The sequence below is a fragment of the Hippopotamus amphibius genome, chromosome X (genome assembly GCF_030028045.1).
Source record: "Hippopotamus amphibius kiboko isolate mHipAmp2 chromosome X, mHipAmp2.hap2, whole genome shotgun sequence".
Classification (NCBI taxonomy): Eukaryota; Metazoa; Chordata; class Mammalia; order Artiodactyla; family Hippopotamidae; genus Hippopotamus; species Hippopotamus amphibius.
This window is the reverse complement of record NC_080203.1, coordinates 8,406,912-8,420,977: the sequence shown is the minus strand read 5'-3', so window position 1 is coordinate 8,420,977 and position 14,066 is coordinate 8,406,912.

Below are 14,066 nucleotides of genomic sequence, written 5' to 3'. Positions count from 1 at the left end.
GAATGGTGCTTGGACTCTAGGAAGGGAGCTTTGTGCATGCAGCTATATACACTAACCCCCAAAGCCACCACACAGTTCGCATGTGATGTGCATTACTCTACCCAAAAAGGTGACAATCATGCTTTAGTATATGTGAATGACACCCTCTGGAGTAGGGCACTACACCCAGCTGCAGTTGGTGGCCCTGCCCAGATACGCACACGTAATTTTCATTTAATATCGAATTTCCAACATGTGAATGACAACCGCAGCGTCCTCCTCTTATCCTTTCTGAGTGAGTATCCCCTTACTTGCTACATGTTTAACATGCTGGTTTTGAGGCCTGAGAGATAACAAGCCCCCTCCTTTTTTCTTTTCTTCAGGTAAGAGATATCCTCATCAACATTTTCCTATTGATTTTCAAGTTGTGAGAAATGGAATATTAAAAATGGGTTGCCTTCCAAGGATTCCTCAATATATGCAAATCAATCAATGTGATACATCATATCAACAACTTGAAGAATAAAAACCATATCATCATCTCAATAGATGAGGAAAAAGCTTTTGACAAAATTCAACATCCATTTATGATAAAAACTCTCCGGAAAATGGGCATAGAAGGAAATTACCTCAACATACTAAAAGCCATATATGACAAACCAACAGCCAGCATCATTCTAAATGGTGAAAAACCTGAAAGCATTCCCTCTAAGAACAGGAACAAGACAAGGGTGCCCACTCTCACCATTAGTATTCAACATAGTTGTGGAAGCTTTAGCCACAGCAATCAGAGAAGAAGACGACATAAAAGGAATCCAAATTGGAAAAGAAGAAGTAAAAGTGTCACTCTTTGCAGATGACATGATATTATACAGAGAAAACCCTAAAGGTTCTACCAGAAAACTGCTAAGCATTAATAGATGAATTTAGTAATGCAGCAGGATACAAAATTAATGCACAGAAATATCTTGCATTCCTCCACACTAACAACGAAAAAGCAGAGAGAAATTAAGGAAACACTCCCATTTACCACTGCAACAAATAGAATAAAATACCTAGGAATAAACCTGCCTAAGGACGCAAAAGATCTGTATGCAGAAAACTGTAAGACATGGATGAAAGACATCAAAGAAGAGATAAACAAATGGAGGCACATACCATGTTCTTGGATTGGAAGAATCAACATTGTGAAAATGACTGTACGACCCAAAGCAACTTACAGATTCAACGCAATCCCTATCAAATTACCAATGGCATTTTTCACAGAACCAGAACAAGAAATCTTACAATTTGTATGGAAACGCAAAAGACACTGAATAGCCAAAGCAATCTTGAGAAGGAAAGACGGAGTTGGTGGAATCAGGCTTCCTGACTTTAAATTATACTACAAGGCTACAGTGATCAAGACAGTATGGTATCGGGCTTCCTAGGTTGCACAGTGGTCAAGAATCTGCCTGCTCTTCACAACCTGGGAGTCCAGCAACGGGAGGAGGAATCTCCAGAGAAACAGACTTTGAAAGCCAGCTAGATTTGATTGCAGGACCTCCACAGGACTGGGGGAAACAGAGACTGCACTCTTGGAGGGCACTCAAAAAAGTGTGCTCACCAGGACCCAGGGGGAAGGAGCAGTGACCCCATAGGAGACTGAACCAGACCTACCTGCTGGGGTTGGAGGGTTGCCTGCAGAGGTGGGGGGCAGCTGTGGCTCACTGAGGAGACAGGGGCACTGGCAGCAGGCGTTCTGGGAAGTGCTCATTGTCATAAACACTGCCAGAGTCTGACATTAACCCCACCAAAGAGCCTGTAAGCTCCAGTGCTAAGTAGCCTCAGGCCAAACAACCAACAAGGGGTGAACACAGCCCCACCCATTAGCAGACAAGCAGATGAAAGTTTTACTGAGCTCTGCCCACCAAATCAGATTAAAGTCTTACTGAGCTCCGCCCACCCAGCCCTACCCACCATCAGTCCCTCTCATCAGGAAACACCCATGTGCCTCCTAGATAGCTTCCTCCACAAGAGGGCAGACAGCAGTATCAAGCAGTATCAGCAGTATTTTGTCTTGTGGAACTGAAAACCACAGCCACAGAAAGGCAGAGAAAATGAAAAAGCAGAGGACTTTGTACCAGATGAAGGGACAGGATAAAACCCCAGAAAAACAACTAAATGAAGAGGAGATAGGCACCCTTCCAGAAAAAGAATTCAGAATAATGATGGTGAAGATGACCCAGGACTTTGAAAAAAGACTGGATGCAAAGATCGAAGAGTTTACCAAAGACCTAGAAGAATTAAAGAGCAAACAAACAGAGATATGCAACACAGTAATTGAAACGAACAACACACTAGAAGGAACCAATAGCAGATTAACTGAGGCATAAGGGTGAATAAGTGACCTGGAAGACAGAATGGTGATAATCACTGATGCGCAAAAGAATAAGGAAAAAAAAATGAAAAGAACGGAAGCTAGCCTAAGGGATCTCTGGGGCAATGTTAAACGCACCAACATTCGCATTATAGGGGTCCCAGAAGGAGAAGAGAGAGAGAAAGGACCTGAGAAAATATTGGAAGAGATTATAGTTGAAAACTTCCCTAACGTGGGAAAGGAAATAGCTACCCAAGTCCAGGAAGCGTAGAGTCCCAGGCAGGATAAATCCAAGGAGAAACACGCCAAGACATATAGTAGTCAAACTGACAAAAATTAAAGACAGAGAAATGTTATTAAAAGCAACAAGGGAAAAATGACAAATAACTTACACGTGCACTCCCATAAGGTTAACAGCTGATTTCTCAGCAGAAACTCTGCAAGCCAGAAGGGAGTGGCACGATATATTTCAAGTGATGACAGGGAAGAACCTACAACCAAGAACACTCTACCCAACCAGGATCTCATTCAGATTCAACAGAGAAATCAAAAGCTTTACAGACAAGCAACAGCTAAGAGAATTCAGCACCACCAAACCAGCCTTACAACAAATGCTAAAGGAACGTCTCTAAGTGGGAAACATAAGAGAAGAAAAGGACCTACAGAAACAAAAACAAAACAATTAAGAAAATGGTAATAGGAACATACAGATCGATAATTACCTTGAATGTAAATGGACTGAATGCACCAACCGAAAGACACAGACTGGCTGAATGGATACAAAAACAAGACCCACATATATGCTGTCTACAAGAGACCCACTTCAGACCTACAGACACATACAGACTGAAAGTGAGGGGATGGAAAAAGACAATCCATGCAAATGGAAATCAAAAGAAAGCTGGAGTAGCGATACTCATATCAGGTAAAATAGACTTTAAAATAAAAAATGTTACAAGAAACAAGAAAGGACACTACATGAGAATGAGGGATCAATCCAAGAAGAAGATAACAATTATAAATATATATGCACCCAATATAGGAGCACCTCTATACCTAAGGCAAACGCTAACAACCATGAAAGAGGAAATCAACAGTAACACAATCATAGTGGGGGACTTTAACACCCCACTTACACCAATGGACAGATCATCTGCACAGAAAATTAATAAGGAAACACAAGCTTTAAATGACACAATAAATCAGCTTGATTTAATAGATATCTATTGGATAGTACATCCAAAAAACAGCAGATTACACATTCTTCTCAAGTGCACATGGAACATTCTGCAGGAGACATCACATTTTGGGTCACAAATCAAGCCTCGCTAAATTTAAGAAAACTGAAATCGTATCAAGCATCTTTTCCAACCACAACGCTATGAGATTAGAAATCAATTACAGGAAAAACACTGTAAAAAACACACACACATGGAGGCTAAACAATATGCTACCAAATAACCAACAGATCACTGAAGAAATCAAAGAGGAAATCAAAAAATACCTAGAGACAAATGACAATGAAAACACAACGATCCAAAACCTATGGGATGCAGCAAAGGCAGTTCTAAGAGGGAAGTTGATAGCGATACAATCCTACCTCAAGAAACAAGAAAAATCACAAATAAACAATCTAACCTTACACCTAAAGAAACTAGAGAAAGAAGAGCACACAAACCCCAAAGTGAGTAGACGGAGAGAAATCATAAAGATCAGAGCAGAAATAAATGAAATAGAGACAAAGAAAACAATAGCAAACATCAGTAAAACTAAAAGTTGGTTCTTTGAGAAGACAAATAAAATTGATAAACCTCTAGCAAGACTCATCAAGAAAAAGAGGGAGAGGACTCAAATCAATAAAATTAGCAATGAAACAGGAGAAGTTACAACGGACACCACAGAAATAAAAAGCACCGTAAGAGATTACTACAAGCAACTATATGCCAATAAAATGGACAACCTGGATGCAATGGACAGATTCTTAGAAAGGTATAACCTTCCAAGACTGAATCAGCAAGACATAGAAAATATGAACAGACCAATCACAAGTAATGAAATTGAAACTGCGATTAAAAATCTCCCAACAAACAAAAGTCCGGGACCAGATAGATTCACAGGTGAATTCTATCAAACATTTAGAGAAGAGCTAACACCCATCCTTCTCAAACTCTTCCAAAAAATTGCAGAGGAAGGAACACTCCCAAACTCGTTTCATGAAGCCACCATCACCCCGATACCAAAACCGGACAAAGATACTACAAAAAAAGGAAACTACAGACCAGTATCTCTGATGAATTTAGATGCAAAAATCCTCAACAAAATACTAGCCAACAGAATCCAACAACACATTAAAAGGATCATACACCATGATCAAGAGGGGTTTATCCCTGGAATGCAAGGATTCTTCACTATACGCAAATCAATCAATGTGATACACCACATTAACAAACTGAAGGAGAAAAACCACGGGATCATCTCAATAGATGAAGAAAAACTTTTGACAAAACTCAACACCCATTTATGATAAAAACTCTCCAGAAGGTGGGCATAGAGGGAACCTACCTCAACATAATAAAGGCCATATAGGACAAACCCACAGCAAACATCCTTCTCAATGGTGAAAAGCTGGAAGCATTCCCTCTAAGATCAGGAACAAGACAAGGATGTCCACTCTCGCCACTACTATTCAACATAGTTTTGGAAGTCCTTGCCACAGCAATCAGAGAAGTAAAAGAAATCAAAGGAATCCAAATTGGAAAAGAAGAAGTAAAACCGTTGCTGTTCGCAGATGACATGATACCATACATAGAAAATCCTAAAGATGCCACCAGAAAACTACTTGAGCTCATCAATGAATTTGGTAAAGTTGCAGGATACAAAATTAACACACAGAAATCTCTTGCATTTCTATACACCAACAATGACAGATCAGAAAGAGGAATTAAGGAAACAATCACATTCACCATTGCAACAGAAAGAATAAAATACCTAGGAATAAACCTAACCAAGGAGGTAAAAGACGTGTACTCCGAAAACTATAAGACACTCATGAAAGAAATCAAAGAAGACACAAAGAGATGGAGGGCCATACCATGTTCTCGGATTGGAAGAATCAACATTGTGAAAATGACTATGCTGCCCAAAGCAATTTACAGATTCAACACAATCCCTATCAAATTACCAATGGCATTTTTCACAGAACCAGAACAAGAAATCTTACGATTTGTATGGAAATGCAAAAGACCCCCGAATAGCCAAAGCAACCTTGAGAAGGAAAGACGGAGTTGGTGGAATCAGGCTTCCCGACTTTAGGCTATACTACAAGGCTACAGTGATCAAGACAGTATGGTACTGGCACAGAAACAGAAATATAGATCAACGGAACAGGACAGAAAGCCCAGAGATAAACTACGGTCAACTAATGCATGACAAAGGAGGCAAGGATAGACAATGGAGAAAAGGCAGCCTCTTCAATAAGTGGTGCTGGCAAAACTGGACAGCTACATGTAAAAGAGTGAAATTAGAACACTTCCTAACACCATACACAAAAATAAACTCAAAATGGATAAAAGACCTAAATGTAAGGCCAGACACCAAAAAACTCCTAGAGGAAAACAGAGGAAGAACACTCTTCGACATATATAACAGCAGGATCTTTTTTGATCCACCCCCGAGAATAATGGAAATAAAAACAAAAATAAATAAGTGGGACCTAATGAAACGTCAAAGCTTCTGCACACCAAAGGAAACTATAAGCAAGACGAAAAGACAACCCTCAGAATGGGAAAAAGTATTTGCAAACGAATCAACAGACAAAGGATTAATCTCCAAATTATATAAACACTTTATCCAGCCCAATATCAAAAAAACAAACAACCCAATCAAAAAATGGGCAGAAGACCTACGTAGGCATTTCTCCAAAGAAGACATACAGATAGCCAAGAGGCACATGAAAAGCTGCTCAGCATCACTAATTATTAGAGAAATGCAAATCAAAACTACAATGACGTATCACCTCACACCGCTTAGAATGGGCATCATCAGAAAATCTACAAACAGTAAATGCTGGAGAGCGTGTGGAGAAAAACGAACGCTCTTGCATTGCTGGTGGGAATGTAAATTCATACAGCCACTACGGAAAACAGTATGGAGGTTCCTTGCAAAACTAAAAGTAGAACTACCATATGACCCAGCAATCCCACTCCTGGGCATATACCCAGAGAACACCATCATTCAAAAAGACACATGCACTCCAATGTTCAATGCAGCACTATTTACAATAGCCAGGACATGGATGCAGCCTAAATGTCCATCAGGAGATGAATGGATAAAGAAGATGTGGCACATACATACAATGGAATATTACTCAGCTGTAAAAAGCAATGAAACTGGGACCTTTGTAGAGACATGGATGGACCTAGAGACTGTCATACAGAGTGAAGTGAGTCAGAAAGAGAAAAACAAATGTTGTATATTAACACATATATGTGGACTATAGAAAAATGGTACAAATCAACCGGGTTGCAAGGCAGAAATAGGACACAGATGTAGAGAACAAACATATGGACACCAAGTGGGGAAAGCGGGGAGGGTTGGGGGGGAATGAATTGGGAGATCGGGATACCAAATTGTACACTCTAAATATATGCAGTTTATTGTAAAAAATAAAAAAATAAAAAGTTAAAAAAAAAAAAGAATGACACCTCAAAATGAGCAAAAAACTGCCATAAAAACAAGTACATAGACCGAAGGAACAGAATAGAGAGACAAGAAATAAAACCATGCATGTATGGTCAACTAATCTTTGATGAGGGCACCAAGGATGCACAACGGGGAAAGGACCATCAATAAATGGTGTTGGAAAAACTGATATTCACATGCAAAAAAATGAAGTTGGACCCATATCTTACACCACTCACAAAAATTAACTTGAAATGGATTAAAAACTTAAACATAAGACCTGCAACGGGAAAACTCCTAGGAAAAATACAGGGAAAATCTCCTTGATATGGGTCTCAGTAATGATTTCTTTGGGATTGACATATACATATACAGTATTGATACCATGTATAAAATAGATAACTAATGAGAACCTATTGTACAGCACATGGAACTCTACTCAATCATCTGTGGTGACCTAAACGGGAAGGAAATCCAAAAAAGAGGGGATATATGTATATGTACAGCTGATTCACTTTGCTCCACAGGAAAAACTAACACAATGTTGTAAAGCAACTAGACTCCAATAAAAACTTTTTAAAAAAGACACCAAAAGCACAGGCAACACAAGTTAAAGTAAACAAGTGGGTCTACATGAAACTAAAAAGCTTCTGCACAGAAAAGGAAACAGTAAATTGAAAAGGCAGCCTACGAAATGGGAGAAAATATTTGCAAACCTCATACCTGATAAGGGGTTAATATCCTAAATAAATAAAGAACTCATACAACTCCATAGCAAATATCCCAAATAATCCAATTTAATAATGGGCAAAGGACCCGAATAAACATTTTTCCAAAGACATACAAAGGGCCAACAGGTACATGAAAAGGTGCTTGATATCACTAATCCTCAGGGAACTGCAAATCAAAATAATAATGAGATCTCACACGCCCCCTGTTGAAATGGCTATTATCAAAAGACAAGAAATAAAACATGTTGGCAAGGATGTGGAGAAAAGGAAACCCTTTTATACTTTTGGTGACACTGTAAATTGGCAGAGCCATTATGGAAAACAGCATGGAGTTTCCTCAAAAAATTGAAAATAGAACTACGATATGTTCCAGCAATCCCACTTCTGAATATATATCTGAGGAAATGATATCAGTATGTCAAAGAGATATCCACACCCCCATGTTCATTGTAGCACTATTCACAGTAGCCAAGATAGGGAAACAACCTATGTCACGTCTCTCTCTCTCTTGCTCGCTCGCTCGCTCTCTCTCTCTATATATATACACACACACATATATATACATATATCTATGTACATATAAATAATATGTATCAGACTTTTATTCAGCCACAAAAAGAAGGATATCCTGCCATTTGTGACGACATGGATGAATCTGGAGGGCACTATACCAAGTGAAATAAGCCAGACAGAAGAAGACAAATACTGTATGATATCACAAAATAATTAAAATGCAAATAGATCTAGTACATGAAAATTTCTGTGTGCTGTCTTAACCCCCTATTGATATGGTGACCAGAGAACACAGAAAGTCATATTTAAAGGAGGAGAGAGCTTGTAGACTCTGAGGAAACAGGGAGAATCAATACCTGAGAGAGTGAAGTGCTTCTGAGTTCAGCAAAGGAGGATTGGAAGGTAGGATAGCATTTGGGCAAAGAAAAGGGACAAGGCTTCTGTAGGAAATTTGAAAGCTGAGAGCAGAGTAGTAGCTTTGAGCACTAGAGGTGTATTTAGGTTCTACAGAAAGAAGAAACTATTGAGATTATAGAGAGGACCACATCTCCACCAAAATTCTTTCCAATTGGGTCAGGCCTTTTCAGAACAACGGGCTGCAAATCTCTGAAGAAGATGTCTGAGAAGCTTTTCCCAGGGACCCTCACATGCTGGGTCTAGTCGTTTTCTTTTTTTTTTTTTTTTTGGCCGCAATGCACAGCTTGTGGGATCTTAGTTCCCCAACCAGGGCGGCAGTGAAAGCACTGAGTCCTAACCACTGGACCATCAGAGAACTCCCAGGGTCTGGCCTCTTGAGATGCGCTTCTGAGGGTCCTCTGGGATCGCTCAGCACTGAAGGCTGACTCCTTACTCACCGGAGGGCAGCTCTGTGCCTGAAGCTCCACCCCCACTCCCAGGACTACCACATACTGATGTCCACGCTGTACATCACTCCACTTCAAAAGCAAAGTTTATAGTTTAGCTTGTGTGAATCACACCATCTTGAGTAGGGCAATGCATACAGTGTGAGTGAATGTGGCAGCCCTGCTCAAAAACATCTCACGCAGCCTTCATTCCATCCCTCCTACCTTTAATCCTCTGAAAAGATACCAACATTTATCCAAAGTGCCGCTGCAACCTCCACATCACTGCTCTTCCTCTTCCATCCTTCTCTGAGCGTCCCTTCACCTACTGCATCTTTAAAGAGCCAGGTTTCAGGAGTAGGTAGAATAAATCTCCCTCTATGTCTTCTTACGTAGGAGTAATAATCCATACCTGCAGTATCCTTTTGATTTTCAAATTATTAATGATATTAGTGTTTAGTTCACTAACAAGCACCGCCCCGCCCCCCCGCCAAGTAATCCTTTAAGTAGAAAAGTCAAACACCTCATTCCCCAGGCTCCTGCACTGAAAAGTTTCTGGTGTTTTTTTTAAGCATTCTTTACCTAAACTCCAACCCACAGAAAAGCCAGTCAAGAGCAGCAAGAACCCCCTTGGAGAGAAGAGTGGGGATTTAGGTGCCAGGAGAGTGAGATCAGAGAGCCCACCTCTTCCTCAGATGATGGAGAAAAACAAAACAAAACAAAACAAACAATAAAACAGCCTGTAAAAACAAACAAAAATGGTTTACAAAACAGAATTTCTGAGGTTTTCATGTGAGACCTGTTCGCTGAGCACATTTTCTCCACCTTTCCATTTTGTCTCTCTAGGCATTTTCAACTCTCATGACAACATGCAACTGCGTAATTTCAGAATGAAGTTCAGGGTAAAGAATTTCCAAAAATAAATGGGACTCTGCGAGATGAGCAACCAGAATCTGAATTTCTTATAGACAGAGAAGTGGGAGGACTTACAGAAATCCATACCTAGCTGTAATACTTCTCACTGAAAGAAAAAGGCAAACTGGGGTGAAGTAAACAGATCTAGAGGACTCCAGCTCCTTGGCCTCTTCTACTTAACATGCATCACTGATCATAGAAATCGTACAATAAATGAGACAAATCACATGATGACATTGCAGTTCTGATGCTTCCATTTTAATGATCAAAGGAGAGGAATAAGGAGCCTACCTCACCCACTTTCTGTTGCTAGGTAGGGGACTGGGAAACACCATGCCTATGCTGACTTCTTCTGTTGGGTGAGGGATCATGAGATAATCTCCAGCCTTGACGTTCCTAACCAGTTCGCCTCCGTCTTTCCAACTTTCTGAGTTTTCCTTTAGTTGCGTTATTTCTAACATCATAGTTGTATTTCGCTGAGATGTGTAGGGTTTGGGCTGGGCCACCTTGTCTGAACCTGAAGTCTCCCATTTTACTGGTAAGATTTGGATTTGCAATCATTTTCAGTGCTTTTTTTTTTTGTGAATTCTGGTTTTAAGCCCATGGCAATTACTAAGATAGTTCTGATGCTGAGGGAGCTAGTATCTCCCTGCCACACGCATTCCTGGGGATCTGCGTTAGGACACTAAAAGGGAAGTGGCAAGTGGTGGGATATTCATGACTGTTTAGTCAAGAGCAACTATTGCAAACATAGAAATGGGAAACAGGAGAACACAGGAAATCAGATATACCCCTATCTGTCTTTATCCACCACTACCATCTTACACAACTCCCACTCTCATTCCAGCCCTGACCCTCTTGCTGGACACCTGAAGACAGCCGTGGCAGAGTTCTCACTCATCCCTTTTGTCTTAGTCCACGCAGGTTGCTATAAACGAATAGAAGAACCACAGACTGGGTAGCTTGTAAACAATAGAAATTTATTGCTCACAGTTCTGGAGGTTGGAGGTCTGAGATCAGGATGCCAGCATAGTTGAGTTTTGATGAAGGTCCCCTTCAGTCCTGCCAGTTTTGGTTAGGGAAATACCTCTTAGATCAAAAGCGTGAGCCATAAAAGAACAAACTGGAAAGCCGGACCTCATCCAAATTAAGTTCTTCTCTTTCAAAGATATTGTTGAAGAGTGTGTACTCTCCCACCCAGTAGAGAATGGGAGGAAATATTTGCAAACCACATATCTGATAAGGAACTGGTACCCAGAATTTATAAAGAATTCTCAATATTGATTAACAAGTCAAACACAATTAAAAATGGACAAAAGATTTAAATAGGCACTTCGCCAAAAGAGATAGAGGGATGGGGATTAATCACATAAAGAGATGCTCTACATCTTTAGTAAATAGGGAAATGGAAATTAAGACCACAACAAAACATCACAATACATTTATTTGAATGGCTAAAATTAAAATGATAGGCAATAAAAAAGTACTGGCAAGGAGGCAGAGTAAATAGAACTCTTATAAACTGGTGGTAGGATGTAAAACAGTACAACCACTTTGGAAAAGTGTGAGTCTGTTAGTTTCTTAAAAGGGTAGATATGACTACTATATTATATGATCCAGCCCTTCAAAGAGAAAGTATATGTCCATATACATATTTGTACACAAAGGCCCATAGATGCTCTATGTCTAATAGTCAAAGCCCAAATCATTCCAAACTGGAAACAAATGCTAATCAACTTGTGAATGCGTTAAGAAAAAAAACAAAAAACACTGTCGTATATCCGCACAATGAAATACTATTCAGCTATAGAAATAAGTGAATTATCGGTTCACATAACAATATGGATGCATTTCAAAATAATTACGCTGAGGAAAATAAAGTAGACAAAAAGGTTATGACTCATCTTCGATCTTGAGAGAGGAAAGAGCTTTTGGGTATAGGCTGAAAGCAGAAGGAAATGTGAAAAGCCCCAAAGGCAAGGGAAAGGCTTGGGAACTATAAAGAATACTCCTAGGAAAGAATAGGTTAGAGGTTTGGAGGGGCATAAAAAGTACTAGTTTCTGCAAACAATAGAAGCTTTGAATGCACAAAGAGGAAAGGCACAGCCTCACTACAAATTTCATACCCTTGTGGGCACACCTTTTCTGGACAAGGGTATACAAATCCCCGGAAAAACTCCACGTGTGACTTTTCCCAGGAGCACTCAGTCCCTAGGTCTTATTCCTCCAGACCTGATTATGAGAATCAACTGAGGTAGCCCTGCAATGGGAGGATGGTGCTTGGACTCTAGGAAGGGAGCTTTGTGCATGCAGCTATATACACTCACCCCCAAAGCCACCACACAGTTCGCATGTGATGTGCATTACTCTACCCAAAAAGGTGACAATCATGCTTTAGTATATGTGAATGACACCCTCTGGAGTAGGGCACTACACCCAGCTGCAGTTGGTGGCCCTGCCCAGATACGCACACGTAATTTTCATTTAATATCGAATTTCCAACATGTGAATGACAACCGCAGCGTCCTCCTCTTATCCTTTCTGAGTGAGTATCCCCTTACTTGCTACATGTTTAACATGCTGGTTTTGAGGCCTGAGAGATAACAAGCCCCCTCCTTTCTTCTTTTCTTCAGGTAAGAGATATCCTCATCAACATTTTCCTATTGATTTTCAAGTTGTGAGAAATGGCATATTAAAAATGGTCTGCCTTCCAAGGATTCCTCAATATATGCAAATCAATCAATGTGATACATCATATCAACAACTTGAAGAATAAAAACCATATCATCATCTCAATAGATGAGGAAAAAGCTTTTGACAAAATTCAACATCCATTTATGATAAAAACTCTCCTGAAAATGGGCATAGAAGGAAATTACCTCAACGTAATAAAAGCCATATATGACAAACCAACAGCCAGCATCATTCTAAATGGTGAAAAACCTGAAAGCACTCCCTCTAAGAACAGGAACAAGACAAGGGTGCCCACTCTCACCATTAGTATTCAACATAGTTGTGGAAGCTTTAGCCACAGCAATCAGCGAAGAAGACGACATAAAAGGAATCCAAATTGGAAAAGAAGAAGTAAAAGTGTCACTCTTTGCAGATGACATGATATTATACATAGAAAACCCTAAAGATTCTACCAGAAAACTGCTAGCACTAATCGATGAATTTAGTAATGCAGCAGGATACAAAATTAACGCACAGAAATATCTTGCATTCCTCCACACTAACAACGAAAAAGCAGAGAGAAATTAAGGAAACACTCCCATTTACCACTGCAACAAATAGAATAAAATACCTAGGAATAAACCTGCCTAAGGACGCAAAAGATCTGTATGCAGAAAACTGTAAGACACGGATGAAAGACATCAAAGACGAGATAAACAAATGGAGGCACATACCATGTTCTTGGATTGGAAGAATCAACATTGTGAAAATGACTGTACGACTCAAAGCAACTTACAGATTCAACGCAATCCCTATCAAATTACCAATGGCATTTTTCACAGAACCAGAACAAGAAATCTTACAATTTGTATGGAAACGCAAAAGACCCCGAATAGCCAAAGCAATCTTGAGAAGGAAAGACGGAGTTGGTGGAATCAGGCTTCCTGACTTCAAATTATACTACAAGGCTACAGTGATCAAGACAGTATGGTATCGGGCTTCCTAGGTTGCACAGTGGTCAAGAATCCGCCTGCTCTTCACAACCTGGGAGTCCAGCAACGGGAGGAGGAATCTCCAGAGAAACAGACTTTGAAAGCCAGCTAGATTTGATTGCAGGACCTCCACAGGACTGGGGGAAACAGAGACTGCACTCTTGGAGGGCACTCAAAAAAGTGTGCTCACCAGGACCCAGGGCGAAGGAGCAGTGACCCCATAGGAGACTGAACCAGACCTACCTGCTGGGATTGGAGAGTTGCCTGCAGAGGTGGGGGGCAGCTGTGGCTCACTGAGGAGACAGGGGCACTGGCAGCAGGCATTCTGGGAAGTGCTCATTGGCGTAAACACTCCCAGAGTCTGACATTAACCCCACCAAAG